The sequence below is a fragment of the Ovis canadensis genome, chromosome 6, assembly GCF_042477335.2.
Source record: "Ovis canadensis isolate MfBH-ARS-UI-01 breed Bighorn chromosome 6, ARS-UI_OviCan_v2, whole genome shotgun sequence".
NCBI lineage: Eukaryota > Metazoa > Chordata > Mammalia > Artiodactyla > Bovidae > Ovis > Ovis canadensis.
Window position 1 is genome coordinate 74319392 of NC_091250.1, and position 13925 is coordinate 74333316.

A 13925-nucleotide genomic window follows, 5' to 3' on the forward strand; every position below is an offset into this window, starting at 1 on the left:
GCCCGGAGCGGCCAGCGCCGCCCTTCCTTCCCCCCGGGCTCGGGCGGCGGCGCGGCGGCGGGGCCGGGCCGGGCGGGGCCGCGGGCTCCAGGGCCGAGGGCGGAGGGCGCCGGGAGGGGGCGCGGGCGGGGACTCCGGGGGGGGGGGGGAGGGGGAGGCGGAGGGCGGGGGCCGCGCACGCCCAGCCCCACGGCCGCGCCGCGCCTCGCGGGACAGGTTGGGCCGGCGGGGCGGCGCCCGGCTCCGGGGAATAATGAGTGTCTGTCAGGCCGTCCCCGGGTGACTGGGCGGGGCGGGGCGGAGGCGGCGCGGGAGGCGGGGGTGGCGGGGGAAGGGCGCAGGGCGGGGTGCGTGTTTGCGCGAGTGACTCGGCCGACCCCTCCGGCGGCTGCCTCCACCCAAGTGGGTGGGGACCCGCCCAGCCCGGGCGGCCGCGGCGGCTCCCTCTCCCCTCCCTGACCCTCCCACCCCGGGTCCCAGCCTCTACTTACCCCGCCAGCCCTGGGAGGCTCGCAGAGCGAGCGGCGCCGGCGTCATGTGACTGCCCGGAGTTGGTGCCAGGAGCCAGAGGGGAGCCAGGAGCGGAGCCGCGCGGAGCCCGGGCCCTAGCCGGAGCGCAGCGCGAGCGCCCGCCGAGCCGAGCCGCGCCCGCCGCACGCGCGCCTGTCCCCGTCCCTGTCCCCTGCGGCCGCCGCCCGTACTGGAGCGCTGACACCTCTGCATCCGCGGGGTTCCAGGCAGCCCGGATCCGGGCCTTTATTTCTCGCCTGCAGCGCTCAGCACCGCGCCTCGAAAAGTAAGTCCCCTCTCGCTCACCTTTCCTTCTCGCCCCGACTCCCGCTGCCCCCCTTTTCGGCTAGTCCAGTTTCCTTTTTTTTTTTTTCCCGGGTAGGGGGGCGACGTGCGGTGAATGGGCTGGGGGTGCAACGCGGAGGTGGGGGCGCCCCCGGGCTTGGGAAAGTGCAACAGCTCCGCGCAGCCGGGGGCGGGGGTGGAAGAGGAGGCGAGGGGGAGGGGGCCCCCGGGTTCCGCGGTGGAAAGTGTAGGATTGGGGAGAACCGCCGTGCAGATCTGCGGGAGCGACGAGCAAGGCCAGCGGCGCCCGCCGCGGCCCGGGATAGGGCGCGGGCGGGGGCTCACCTGTGTGGTCCCCCGACCGCCTCCCGCCTGCCCGCTCGCGATTCCCTCCAAAGCCCCAGAAATCTTAGTGTTCTCCGCGTGTGGCAACGTTGTTTGGAGAAAGGTAGCGCCGAGGCCGCGCGCTCCTGCTCCTCCCCCTCCTCGTCCCCCACCTCCCGCACCCTCCCTCTCCCCGCCCCCCGCCTGCGCCCCCTGCCGCCCCCCTTCTCGGACCGGGCGCGCTGCCGCTCACCAGTCGCCGGAGCAAACTTGGAGCAGCCTGGCGGGCCCTCTGGGAAGAAACTTGGGGCGATCGGGAGTGGAGGGAGCATCCCATTCTCGGTCCTGGAGTCCAGGAGCTGGCCAGGGCGTCTGGATCCCTGAGGGCAGGGGAAAGAGCTGGCCAGGTTTGGAGAGTAGTCCTCGGGTGCAAGGAGAGAACCTGCCGCAGTGTCTGGAGGAAGGATTGCAGCGTGGCTGGAGGCGAAGAACGCCTTAGGCGACTGCCTGCAGTGTTAGGGCCCCGAGCCGGGTGGGGGCCGAGGGAGGGATCTCTGGACCTGGACGCTTGGGACCTACCTTTGGAGATAGCAGACAATACCTGGAATTGTCATAGCTACTTCTCTGGCAGATAAAAGCGAGAACAGTATTCCACTTTTACAGCAGTATATAAAACTAGATGAAGACCGTGTGAATGGGACTTTTTTTCCCTAAGCCAGGTTAAAGGGAAATTGGTAATTGCTCACCTTCTTGTATTTCACTAAAATAAACATTGTACACTGAATTTGTTTTTTACTAACTCAGAATGTATTTTTCGATAGGTCATCCAAGACATTTTAAACATATTGATTATATTCTCAGAAGAGTCTGGTGTATAGAGAAAAGTGTGAAGTGGTATTCTGACTTCATTTAGATTTGGTGTCTAATTATTAAACAAAATCAAGTAGGGTATAAGGCAGTTGTTCATTATAGGTTACTTCACAGAACGGTTTTGTGCTGTCCTTTTCTGAGTGCTTTATATGTATGAATTTGAGGAGCATTTTTAAAAGAGAAATTCATCCGGATGATAATCTGCATAACCCAAGAGAAGACTTGCTTTTAGGGGAAAAAAATTTTATGACACTAACATCTTGAAAATTTTGTGAGTTAGTAGTATTTTTTAAAGAGTGGATGTGTTTCTTCTGTGGCTTGAGACATGAGGTATGGAAGTTGACTTTGTTCTGTTCACAGAAACCTTAAATGGGATGTTTAATTTCATTCAGTTCCCTAAAGAAGCTGATATCTCAATTTCTACAGTCAGTGGGGTTTGCTGCAGAACTGTTAGAAAAAAGCAGCCTAATGTACCATGGGTGAGGTCAATGAAAATAGACTATAAGGAGCATTCTACCTGCCTGAAGGAAAATGCAAGTATGAAAATCCTTAACGTGAGAAGAACAAAACTAACTGCTTAGACCACAGAACCTTGTCAGATGTAAAACATGGCAACATAGCTTTGGAGAAAGCTATTGTTTTTTTCACTGCAAAGTTTCTAAATTAAAACCCAATCTTCTGGTTGCTATGGACACAGTGATGCCTTTTTTTTTTCCTTTTTTTCTTTTTACCTGTAGTTATATGTACACACAGATTCTTAAATCTCTGCTAATAGGAACCTAGTTAAACAGTACTGGCTAACAAAATAAAGAGACATAATGGGGAAAGGACTAGTGAATGGATTTTGCTACCTTACAAATGCCTAAAGGAAAATAGACATTTTAGAACATCTTATAAAAATCGATACTCTATTCTACAGATTGTATAACAATTTTTCAGTTGGATTAAATGAAATTTCAGGAACAGAATTGCATTCTCAAGGTGGATTTCTGTAGATGTGTGTACATGTAGAACAGATGTGCAGCGGTGTGCAAATATCTTTGTAACTCTGCAGTTGAAAAAGACTGAAAATTTGGGATGACTTTAGAGGTCTCCACGCTCTTTGTCTTGGGATTTAGTTCTGTGGCTCAGGAACACTTAAAATTGGTCCCATTCAGTTATGTGGGATGACCCAGTGTCATCTGAATCCTCAGCTGCAGTGCTCTCTCCGTTTCCTCCCGATGCTCTGAGACTGTGCAGTATGCATTACCCCAACCCAGAATTTGACTGTAGCTAGAGACCAGCCATTGGGATGGGGGAGAAAGAGACAAAAGAAATTGGCAGGGAGGCTGGTGTTAATTAGGAAGGTTGCTGCTGCTTGAATATGATAAAATCACATGTTCACTTATGATGTTTACTGTATGTGGAAGCTCCTATTTGTAAATAGGGCAGGTCTCCTGTATAAAGCTGGTGTTATTATTCACACCCATAGAACAAACACCTCCACCCCCCTGTTGTTGTCTTAAAAAACTCCAGCTGCTCATGAATATAGGGTCAGGGAGGGCCGGCTAAATGTTTCTCTGTGCTTTCTCTCCAGCACAGCCAGCAGAGCTGTTTCCTGTTCTTTGTTTCAAGGCTGGGGTTTGCGTCATACATTCCAAGTGGCATATGTGTGCTCTTTCCTGTTTCAGGCTGTTTTCTGGTAGATCAGTAGCCCAGACCAGGCCATGGTCCCTGCCCTCAAACTCCCTGTCCCCACCCAGGGAGTTATCATGTCTCCACACACTTAGGATTGCCTAAGATGCCTGTGTTATGTCATAATGACAAAAGTCAGTTAACCTTTTTACGTACACCCTTTGCTCCAATGTGTTTATATGGGTGAATAAGTAATTTTACATTTTTTTTTTTAGTTTATTAGTTCAATTTCAAGAACTGTGTGTGTGTATTGGCTGGAAATCTGAAGAAGGCTGTTTTGTTTGCTTTTCCTTCTTGTTTTGAGTATTGGTTTGGTGATAGGCATTCTACCCTGGAGCTGTCAATTTTGGATGAGGTTACACCTTACAATTCAGAAGAACTAGCAGGATCTGAAGGATGTGGCTCATTGCATTTACCACTGGACACTAGGCATAGGAGGCTTCACTGAACAGATAACTCGAGCAGTCTTGGACTGCTTTTACAGATCTTGCTTATGTTTTAAGGGAGAAACTGTATTGAAACAAATTATAAGATGTATTGAGAGCACTTCAGGATTATTTCTTTTTAAGGACAAAGATTTTACTGTATCCTACATCTGATTTCCAAACTGTTTTAAGAATAAAAAGCTCCAAGAAAAGGAGAACTGGAATAAGTTCATTTAATGATAGTTTGAAAATGTTTAACCTACTATTTTGAAAACAGAAGGAGAATGCTCTTTGTTTCTGTTTTATAATAGCAACTTTCTCATAATCTCTTGCCCCACCCCACCCCCTTTTTTCTTTGGTATATTCTGTCAGTTGTGAGTAAGCAGATTTCTGGGTTAACTATGTAAAACCTACTTTAACAAACTATTTTTCTCTTGGTTATCCAGAAATAAAGTTGGCATAAAATGGTTGGAAAAGAAAAGTTTTTTGGCAATTTTCTCCCTTTAACTTCTTATGTGGGGATTTTCTCTAAAATCTAGAGGAATTATCTACAGTGTTCTCTAATGGAATTAATGGAAAAAGTTTCTGAGGCAGCACATCAGGCCTTATTCTTTCTCCAAATTGGTGATCGTCATCATCCTCATAATGTTTTGGTTTTAGCATCTCAACCTATCACATTTTTCCTTGATGGATAAAAAGGAAAATACACAGTATGATATGAAGAAGGCTGCTAGAGTCAAATAGTAGGATATTGATAACCTTCCATGAAAAAAAGATGGCAGTTTGGAAAATTTCAATAAGATTTTTCCTTTCCTCTTTGGAGGAATCAGACTGTGATATTAAGTTGCTTGTAGGACAACAGATCTTTAAACTGAATTCATAAGTAACCCAAATTGAAGTAAGATTTTTTTATTTTAGCTCCAAAGTTGTTAACAATCCAACTAGATTTGGTAGATAGAGTCTTTATTTGGCTTAGTCTCAAATCATTCTTTCCTCCCTATTTATGGGGAGAGGGAGGTGGTTAATAAAGATGATTAGAATCTAATATTATTCTATCAGGAAGTATTCTGCAAGCTTTTAAATGTAAGCTAAACAATTAGGGAAAATTGTACCAATCTGATAGTTGTTATAATCATCAGAAAAAGTGGTGGGTCGGGGGTGGAAGGTCTACGTAGAGAAGGTAGTCTCTAAGCCATGTAAATCATCTACCTCCATCCCCTTCTTTAGATATTTGCCTTCTTCGTGCGTGCAAATCAACATTTTTGCTATAAAATGAACAGCTATCTTAAAGTGGCATTTCTTACTCTGTTTTCACACCCGGTTGTGTTTAAGAAAAATAAATAAAAGCAACCTAGCCCTTTAAATACCAGAAATTACATTATTCTGAAAATTGGGTTTCTTTCTGAAGTGCTTCAGTTATCTATGATGCTAACTTTAAAAAAGAAAATCCCTGGAGTCATAAAACAATTGGTATCTGGTAGTATTCCAGCCAGAATTCATGTTAGAGTGAGTTGGAAAGAAGGGATTGTGGTGACTTCTAGCGTTCTCATTTTCAAGCTTGATCTGTCCCCTTATTAGACCCGGTTTCTCATCTCAAACAGTGATGCCGGCGCTGGAGACAGGAAACCAGACGGCAGTCTGCCCTGATAAGGGAGGGCATTGTCTAAGGGAGGGAGCCCTGCTTCCCCCTCAACTCTCCTTCCTTGAAATTGAGTAGCAATAAAAGAGATAGAATGCTACAAACGCAGTTTCTCAACCAGAACCAAGACTGTTTTCTCCCAAAGCAAAAACTGGCTCTGCTTTCTCTGGATTGTCACCATAGTTTAATGGCACATTAGAAAAAACTATTAGTATATTTTGTGTCTGTTGGGCAGAGTATTTAATAAATAGTAAGGTCCTTTCTCTAACAAAGCAGGTTCCTAGAGCGATTGGAAACTCATTCCATTGTGTTGGCAGGTTGAATACCATTTCCCCAATCTCATTATTAAGGGGAGCCGGAGACTAAATGTAGTCACTTACATGGCCCTTCAGCTTCTATGTAACCCTGGGTTTCACTGTTACCCTCTCCTGGGAAAGGGGTGCTCCCTTGAGAAGCAGCCCCCTTTCAGGAGGACCAGCTTAATCTGGGACATGTCCAAGATGGTGGCCAATCTCTGGAAGGCCTGGGGCTTTCCAGGGATGGCCTGGAGCTAGTCTCAGACCAGATCAGTGGAGTTTGGCCAAATCCAGACAGAAGAGATCCAGCGGACACTGAGGTCAGTGCCTTCTACCCAGGAGAGCGACCAGTGGTCCAGTGTGGGGTTTTTCTCCTTTGGCCCATATGCTCTAGTTAAGAGAACTAGAGAACTAGAACTAGCTTAGTTCTCTTAACTACTGTCCTCTAAGTCTGATCACTGAAATCCCCTCCTTTATCTGTTTCTTGCACTATACGCCCTGGTCCCTTACAAAGCTTTGAGCCCCAGAACCGCTTTCATTAGTAAGTTCAAGTTCCTATTCCAGTTCTTCAAGCAAGGGTGTTTTGTCTCCCAAGCGACGGTTTTCACATTTACTTTGTGTTTCAGAAGATGATTTTTAGACTAGTACCACTGGCCCCTGGGCAGATTTTCCTTGTGTGACACCTGAGGTACAGTCACTCTTAGGCCCTTGCCCTTCATTTCATCCTAGCATGTGAGAAAGGTAGTTTGACATCCATTCATGTATTCATCCCACAAGTATTTATTGAGCACCTACTCATTAGAGCTAATCTCAGATTGCGTGCGGTCATTATTCTCAGCTATGCCACAAGGATGGAGTAGGTCCCAAGTGATCTAACCTGAAAAGTCATTTTGAAATCATAATTGCCAGCCAGAACCTCCCCATGGCACTGCCTCCCATGGACCAGTGCGGCAGCACACAAATCCCACACCCCGCCGTCCCTGGGGGAATGCTCAAGTATAAGATGATTTGACTTCAAAGTGGGTCCCACAGCACAGAGTGGAGCAGAAGAACAGAAAGAGGCCTGGGTCTGCAGCAGACACACTTCTGTTCTTGGCTGCAGCTCCCACCAGCTCGGCGAATTTGGGCGAGTCATTTCACCTCTGTTCCTTCATTTCCTCATTTCTAAAATGGGGATGAGGACCTGACCCTTCCACCTTTGTACAGTTATTATGAGGATTTCCGTATTTACTTGGGTGAAGCTGCCAATTTTTTCTGAGCAGTTTTATGGACCAATTGCAGGTGCATTGGCCAGGAAGAATAGTTTGCCTAAATCGGGGCCTTCACACACCGTCTTTTGATGTTGCATCCAAGCCTCCACTCAGAGAGGGGGAGGCAGCAGGGGCCAGCGGGCAGGAGTTGAGGTCGCCACTGCCATACATCCACTGCCCCTGGCTCTGGATCCACAATGGACCGGACCTGCCTGCAGAACTCTCCATTCCACTCTAGCTGTGGGTCGTGCCCTGTTGCAGGAGGCAGTGGAAGTGAGAGCCAAGTCACCACCAGCCCTGAAATCAGACTGCTTTGGGTTTGTATCCCAGCTCTACCCCTCTAACAGCTGTGTGATCTTGGGCAGATTACTTTACCTCTCTGTTTCAGCAGTAAAATGAGAAGGTAGTACCTCCCCGTATCGTAGGCATGAAATGACACAGTCCTTGTAAAGAATGGGACCTGGAGAGTGCTGTTGTGAAGGTGGTGATAATCAGTAGGAAACCTGTGACATCACTGAGCTCCTGGATTTCCTTGGTCCATAGAAGTAGCATTGAAACAAAACAACCTAGTGTTTGTTAACACACATACGCACACATACGTGCGCACACACACGTGCGCACACACACTTCAAGTTACCACATTCTTTTCTCTCTCACTGTCCTCCGCCCCACCCCACCCCCGCCCTTAATTTAGGTTTTAAAATCGAGACCTTGACACTAGACTTGTTTAGAAGAGCTCTCTGGGTGAGTAATAAAAAGCAAAGGGTTATTGTTAGGAGCAATAGGTTTTTGAGGAAGTTTCATTTAATAGATTTCCTTTAAGTTAGGCCCCCTCGCCCCCTCACTCATGTTACTTTTTTAAGGGAGATTTTCAAGTGCATTTAAAGAGAAAGGGAAGTGACTGAGACTCCTATAGCTCAGGGCTTTTATATCCACTCCTTATGCCTGGCAAAACCTTGACTTAGTGGGTGTGCCTGATCTCCGTTGGGGAGCAGGAAGGGAACCCCTCTAAGGAGCTGTGAAGTAAGCCCATGCTCAGGTGCTGCCCATCCTGGTGGTGGTCTTGGACAGCCTATTTGAAAGGTAGAAAGGCCCACCTATCTAGGTAAGAGGAGGCTGCCTCAGATGGGCCCAGGAGCAATCAGCTGGCTGCACTGAGTGGGGAGGGCCTTGAGCTGGTCTTTGAAGAATTAGGAGGATTTAGATAAGCCGGAAGGGGATGGGCATTCCACTCTGGTTGCCCAGCATCGGGGCCAAAAATGAACAAAGGCTTTGGGGAGGGGGCTGGGTGGAGGGAGAAACTGGGCAGTCGGCTTGGAGGGCTCTTGGTGGAGCAGGGGAGCAGCTGGTAGGAAAGGGGGCGCTGAGCCATGGTGCTTGAACCTGCCCTCCAAGCCCTAAGGGTGTCCCTTGGAGGAAAGTTTGGGAGTTTGGAAAAGACTCGCTGAGAAGAGGGCTTTGTGATACGTGGCAAGTGGCAGGTCGGGGGGGGAGGAGTGGTCAGAATGGCTTGGAGGGTCCAAGGGGCAGGCATAGGAGTCCCATGGAGGGGAGACCCTGTAACACAGTCTTGAGGTTTGAGAGCCTGGCCACGGCAGTAGTAGAAATAGAGAAGTTGGTGAGGAAAGCTTGAAAGATGAGGTGAGTGGCCAGGAGATAAGGCAGATGTGGGGCGCAGCCTTTTGGGGACAAGGAGGATTAGGGTGGGGCATGTTGAATTCTCTCACACAGCAGTGGCGCAGAGTGCCTTTCTGTTTGTTAGCTTCTGAAGGGAGTGGTCAGCAACAGCTCACGTGTGCGCAACCAGAGGTTCCGTGAAGCTTTTAGTGAAGCATCCTCAGGAGCTGGGGGAAGCAATGCCACTTCTTTCTGGTTATTTGCAAGGTTCCAGCCATTGCTGCTCAGGCCGGAATTTCCAGGAACTGGCAGCTGGCTGGAGCCAATTGGTCCCTCCCAGCCTCGCACTCCGAGGGTGGGGCCCCATGGGTGGAGGCCCCTCAGGGTGGAGTGGGGTGGGTCTCCAGCGATAGGGCGCCCGGTGGAGAGGCAGTGGCCTCACACAGCCCTTCTGGATTTGATTATATAACACATCACAGGAGAAAACTCAGGGCCAAGGCAGGCTGCGTAAGCCATGTGCACAGCAGGATTATGCATTAGGGGTGCTTTTCAACCGAGTTGGGGTCGCTGGCCCTTAAAACTAAAAAACAAAAATTGTCGGCATGGGGAGGAAAACTGCGTACATAACCTTAATAGGGAAAATGACTAGTGTTCACTAAAATTGCTTTAAGAAAGATGTGGTAGGCCACTAACTAAGTGGCATTGAACTTGAGAGTTCACCTAAAGGATATGGGTTTGTGTCTCCCCCCGCCCCCACCCCTGCTCTGCTGGGCCCTAGTCTGGAAAAGTGGAGGGACTTCACTTGGTTGTTACCTTTGCACCTGTCCTTATTTACATGCAAAATCAATTGCTTCACTTGGTCTTTCCGAAGTACAGGGTGTGGGCAGAATCTTATCTGAAGCCATGTCCTGTTTGGACAAGTTGGACTGCCTTGGCAACTCTCCATAGGGTGGAGCAGATGGGTGGAGGCAGGAAAGTAAAATTGGGTGGCTTGTTAGCCCAGAGAGGAGAGAGGGCGGATTGTTTGCTCATGGATCATTATATTTAATCTGAAACTAAATAATTAACTTCTTTCCCATTTACAAAACATTTTGATGCAAAATAACTAATTTATGAGGGGCAAAGATTTAGAAGTGTTCCACGGAATTTTTTTTCCTTTCACACCAACAGTAGAAGACTGAGGTAGGAGAAAAATCAGCGAGTGTCATGAAAACGAGATGCCTTTCCAGGTAGGTGCCAGCGTTCAGCTGCTCTGAAAGGAGGCTCCGACTTAGAAATGTCCGCTTCCATCTGTTGCCCGGCCCCTTGGATTTCTGGCCAGAGCAGCTGCCATTAAATACGCAACTCCTTGGAGCTCTTGAAAGAGTTAGGGTACAAAAGTAAAGAAAGAAAAGTTTATTTGGAGAGGAAGTTTAGGAATGTTACCTGCCCACCCTGGTCCTCCTCCTGACCGAGAATCTCTCTCACACACACGCACACTCAGCCATGCACCTTTACTTTTTTTAATTTGTCTGTTTTATTTTTTCCCTGAAGTTCCTTTTGGGAGTGAGAGGTGAAAGGAGGCAGCATGCTTCCTCCTTTAAAGCCCAGAGGCTTGGATGGGTTGAAAGGGGCACTTAACAGACGATGTGCTGGTTTGGCCATCCTTTTTTTCTCCTTACACCTGGCTGAGGTCGACTAGGAAACAAAAGATCAGCTTTGAAGGAGGCAGGTAGTCTGGAAGCTTAGGGTCAGGCTGGGCTTGGGGAGAAGGATCCAGGGTCCCTTTGAGTGCATTAGACAGGAGAGGAGAAGGGAGAATGTCAGAGCAAATCCTGATAGATCGCCAAGAAATTTATTTCGATACATTCTCTCTCCAGACCCGCCTCCATCCCCTGCCACACACCTCCCTCCTCTCTCTTTCCCTTTCTTCCCCACCCCCTCCCCCATTCTTCTAAGGAAGGGGCAGTTATTTATAAGGTTGTTTCTGTAATAAAATGTGCCATAGCTTCAAGGCAAGCCATTTTCAAAGGAGGCTGGCAGCATAACCTCTTACATTAAGCCCTGTGTGTATTTCTAAGCTCTGCAGCTCATTTGTACCCTCATGAAGCAATTGTCAAGTAGGCCCCATGGAGGGCTGAAAAGGACAATGTGAGAGGGAACTATAATTGCTTGTGAAACTTCATGTAAGTGATTCACCAAAGCTGCTTAAGACATAAACATGCAGTTGTGCATCTTGACAAAAATCTGAGCCTTCTTATGACAGCTGAAAAAAGTCAGAAGCATAAGCAGAGTGTGAAGGAAAATGTTTTTTCCTTTTGAAGGAAAATTCTGTATTGGCCCTTCCCAGCAAAATAACAGTTGAGGAAGAAGATGTTTGTTCCGTGATGGAAAATTATTTTGGCAATTATTTTCTATATTTTTGCTTTTAGGCACTTTGATAACTTAGACTTTTTTTTTTTAAACCTGTTTTGCCTGTTTTTTCCCTCTTGTAAATGCAGTGTTGTTATCCTTGGGATTACTAGTTTAGAATGTATGTCTCCTAAGCTAGTTTAACACAACTAAGATGAAAACCTGTTAATGCTTGAGAACTAGTTATAAGAAAAACAGAACCACTTTTGGGGGCCTTCTAATCTCTGTGATAAGAATTCCTGAGCCTAGTTAAAACCCAGTAGATTTAAAGACCCTGACTTTGGCAAACTCAATTTACTGCCTGTGTCCTAGTCTTTAAATACTTGTTTTAGCTCGCCACCTAATGGTCTTACTTGGAACTGCTGTCAGGGTTATGTAGTGATAGATTTTCTATAGCATTTTAAGTTTTCTTTCAATAGCCCCAGAGCTCAGAGTTGCCCATGTATAACAAAAGCCATTAAATTTAGAGACCCCACTTCTTCCAGTGCTGAATTATATGGAAGGCCCTTCAGTGTCTTTGCAGTCACTCTTTTCTTATTCTAGATCAGACCTAAAGATAAGGTCAACGCTAGTGGCAAAAGTGGTCCAAGGTTAGGGTGTGTCTTTTTCTTATATTTCTTTTTTTTAATATGTCCTCCATAGCCTTTGACTATCACTGAAAGTATAATCAGTCATTTTAGAAGCTACGAGATTGAGAGCAAAGTGCTGTTACACGTGTGAGTGGACAGTGAGTGTGGTTCCGTTCACAGTGACATTTGAATTTTGCACAGACCTTTTATTGTCAAGTGATGCTTTATTTAGTTAGGAGTTTTAAAATGAGGTATTCTAAATTCTATAATATCATTACTTGTTTATTAGCTGAAATCCTTGTGTATGAGAAGTATCCTTTCATCAGTGATTGAGTTACTCTTCGAGGTAAAGTTCTGAATAAACAACCCTTAAAACAATTACTTTTTAAGAAAAATGAATCCAGTTTTGTTAGGAGGGATGCTTTATGCTAGATGAATTTTTCTCTTAAGATTACAAGTGTTTCAAAGCACTAATTTCCTTAAATTTAGATAAAACATAAAAACTAACAAATGAAAGTAATTTCACTAATGTCTTAAAACGACACAAACTATAGCAAGTTTAACGTGTCATTCATTTCTAAATGGGTTCAGTACTTACTGCTGTAGACATTTGAAAAAGTCATTTGAAAAAGGTTTTATGAGCTAAATGATGGGGTTAGGATTTAAACCAAAATGAGCTCCAGACCCCATCATCTTTAATTCCACTGTGCTGCTCCTGCTGGTAGTAAAGGATTCCAGGTAAGGTAAGAGTAGAGATGATAGGAAACTATTGGGACCGTGCGATTATCAAGTGACGGGGTCCTGTATGACATCTCAGATAGAATGAAAGCAGCCATTGCTTTTTGAACTGAATTTAGTCTGAGTTTTTTAAGGGTGTGTGTGTTGGGGAGGGGGTGGTGTTGACCACTAAGGCTAAATATTCTAGGAAAGAGGCAAGTACTTGACATTGTTCCAGAGATCAGAATCAACTAATTTAATGCTGTGTGTATAGTTTTATAGATTCAAAAATTGTGTGCATATTCAGATGAACAAAGTTTCTCTCTCTTTTTTTTTTATTATTTTTAATCTCATTTAATTTCCCCAAAACCTTGAAGATAAATCTTTTAGGAAGTAGACAAAAGAGTTGCCCTCTGCATTTTGCATGTAAAAAAGGGCCTCCCCGCATCCACTCCCCCATGGAGAGGGTCAAGCACAGATCTCCTGCTTGAGTTTCAGGATCAGAATTCTTCCACTACACTCCTGAGAATATGAGTGCTTTTATTTAGAAGGATTTGCAGCAAGATACTCTCTAGTGGAGTGGATGAATCTGTAAGAGTAAATTAAATTTTAAAAGCTTGGGGGAGGATGACCAGCCATGGGTCGAGGCTGCTGAATCATCTGACCTCATTGATATAAGCAAGCGATCTCACATCTTTTGTGTATGGTCCGCTCTGGGGCCCTGGACAGCAATTCTTAGCACCATATCCATCTGTACAGCTGCTAGGCTGGGAACTGGTTAATAATAGATCCCGAGACACAAAAGGGGTTTTTATCCTTCATTATGAAATCATCCATTTTTCACTGGCTATGGGGTTTGTTCTTACTGGGACACAGAAGAGGGTGGTAGCACCATTGATTTGAGCAGCCTGGTTTCAGATTGTGTTCGCAGATTATAATACGTCCTGTGATATAGGAAAATATAATTTTGAAGTCAGGGCCTTATGTTGAGTTAATGATGATATTCACGTGTTGTCATGAGACCCAGGACAGTCTTTCTTCAGCAAAGCAGTGAAGCACAAGAACTACACAGTATTACTTTTATAATTGTGTGCGAAGATATCTTAGTTTAACCCATAGAGCATGGACATCACTAACGACAGGACTGTCATCAGGGAGGTGGGGATGGGGAGTTTAAATACTGAAATACAGGGGTTCCTATACCTTTTTCAGGTGGAATTCCATCTAGAACTTGTTCACCTTCCCACCCAAACAAAGGTGATATATAAAGACCTCACTTTTAACCAAAGTGCTGAACACTTAAACCAAATTTGATAAGAGAGGCCTGAAGGTTGTTGAAGGTCTGTGAAATGCAGTTA

The 13925-nt window shown here is 46.2% G+C and overlaps 1 protein-coding gene across 1 annotated transcript in view; it reads left to right on the forward strand.

Moving 5' to 3' along the window:
- The first annotated feature begins 337 nt into the window (after positions 1-337).
- The window catches only part of KLF3 (KLF transcription factor 3), a 35383-nt gene continuing 21795 nt past the window's right edge, over positions 338-13925 (forward strand). The window contains exon 1 of the mRNA XM_069593852.1: positions 338-796. The gene's annotated coding sequence lies outside the window, so the exon portion shown is untranslated. The remainder of the gene's footprint in view (positions 797-13925) is intronic.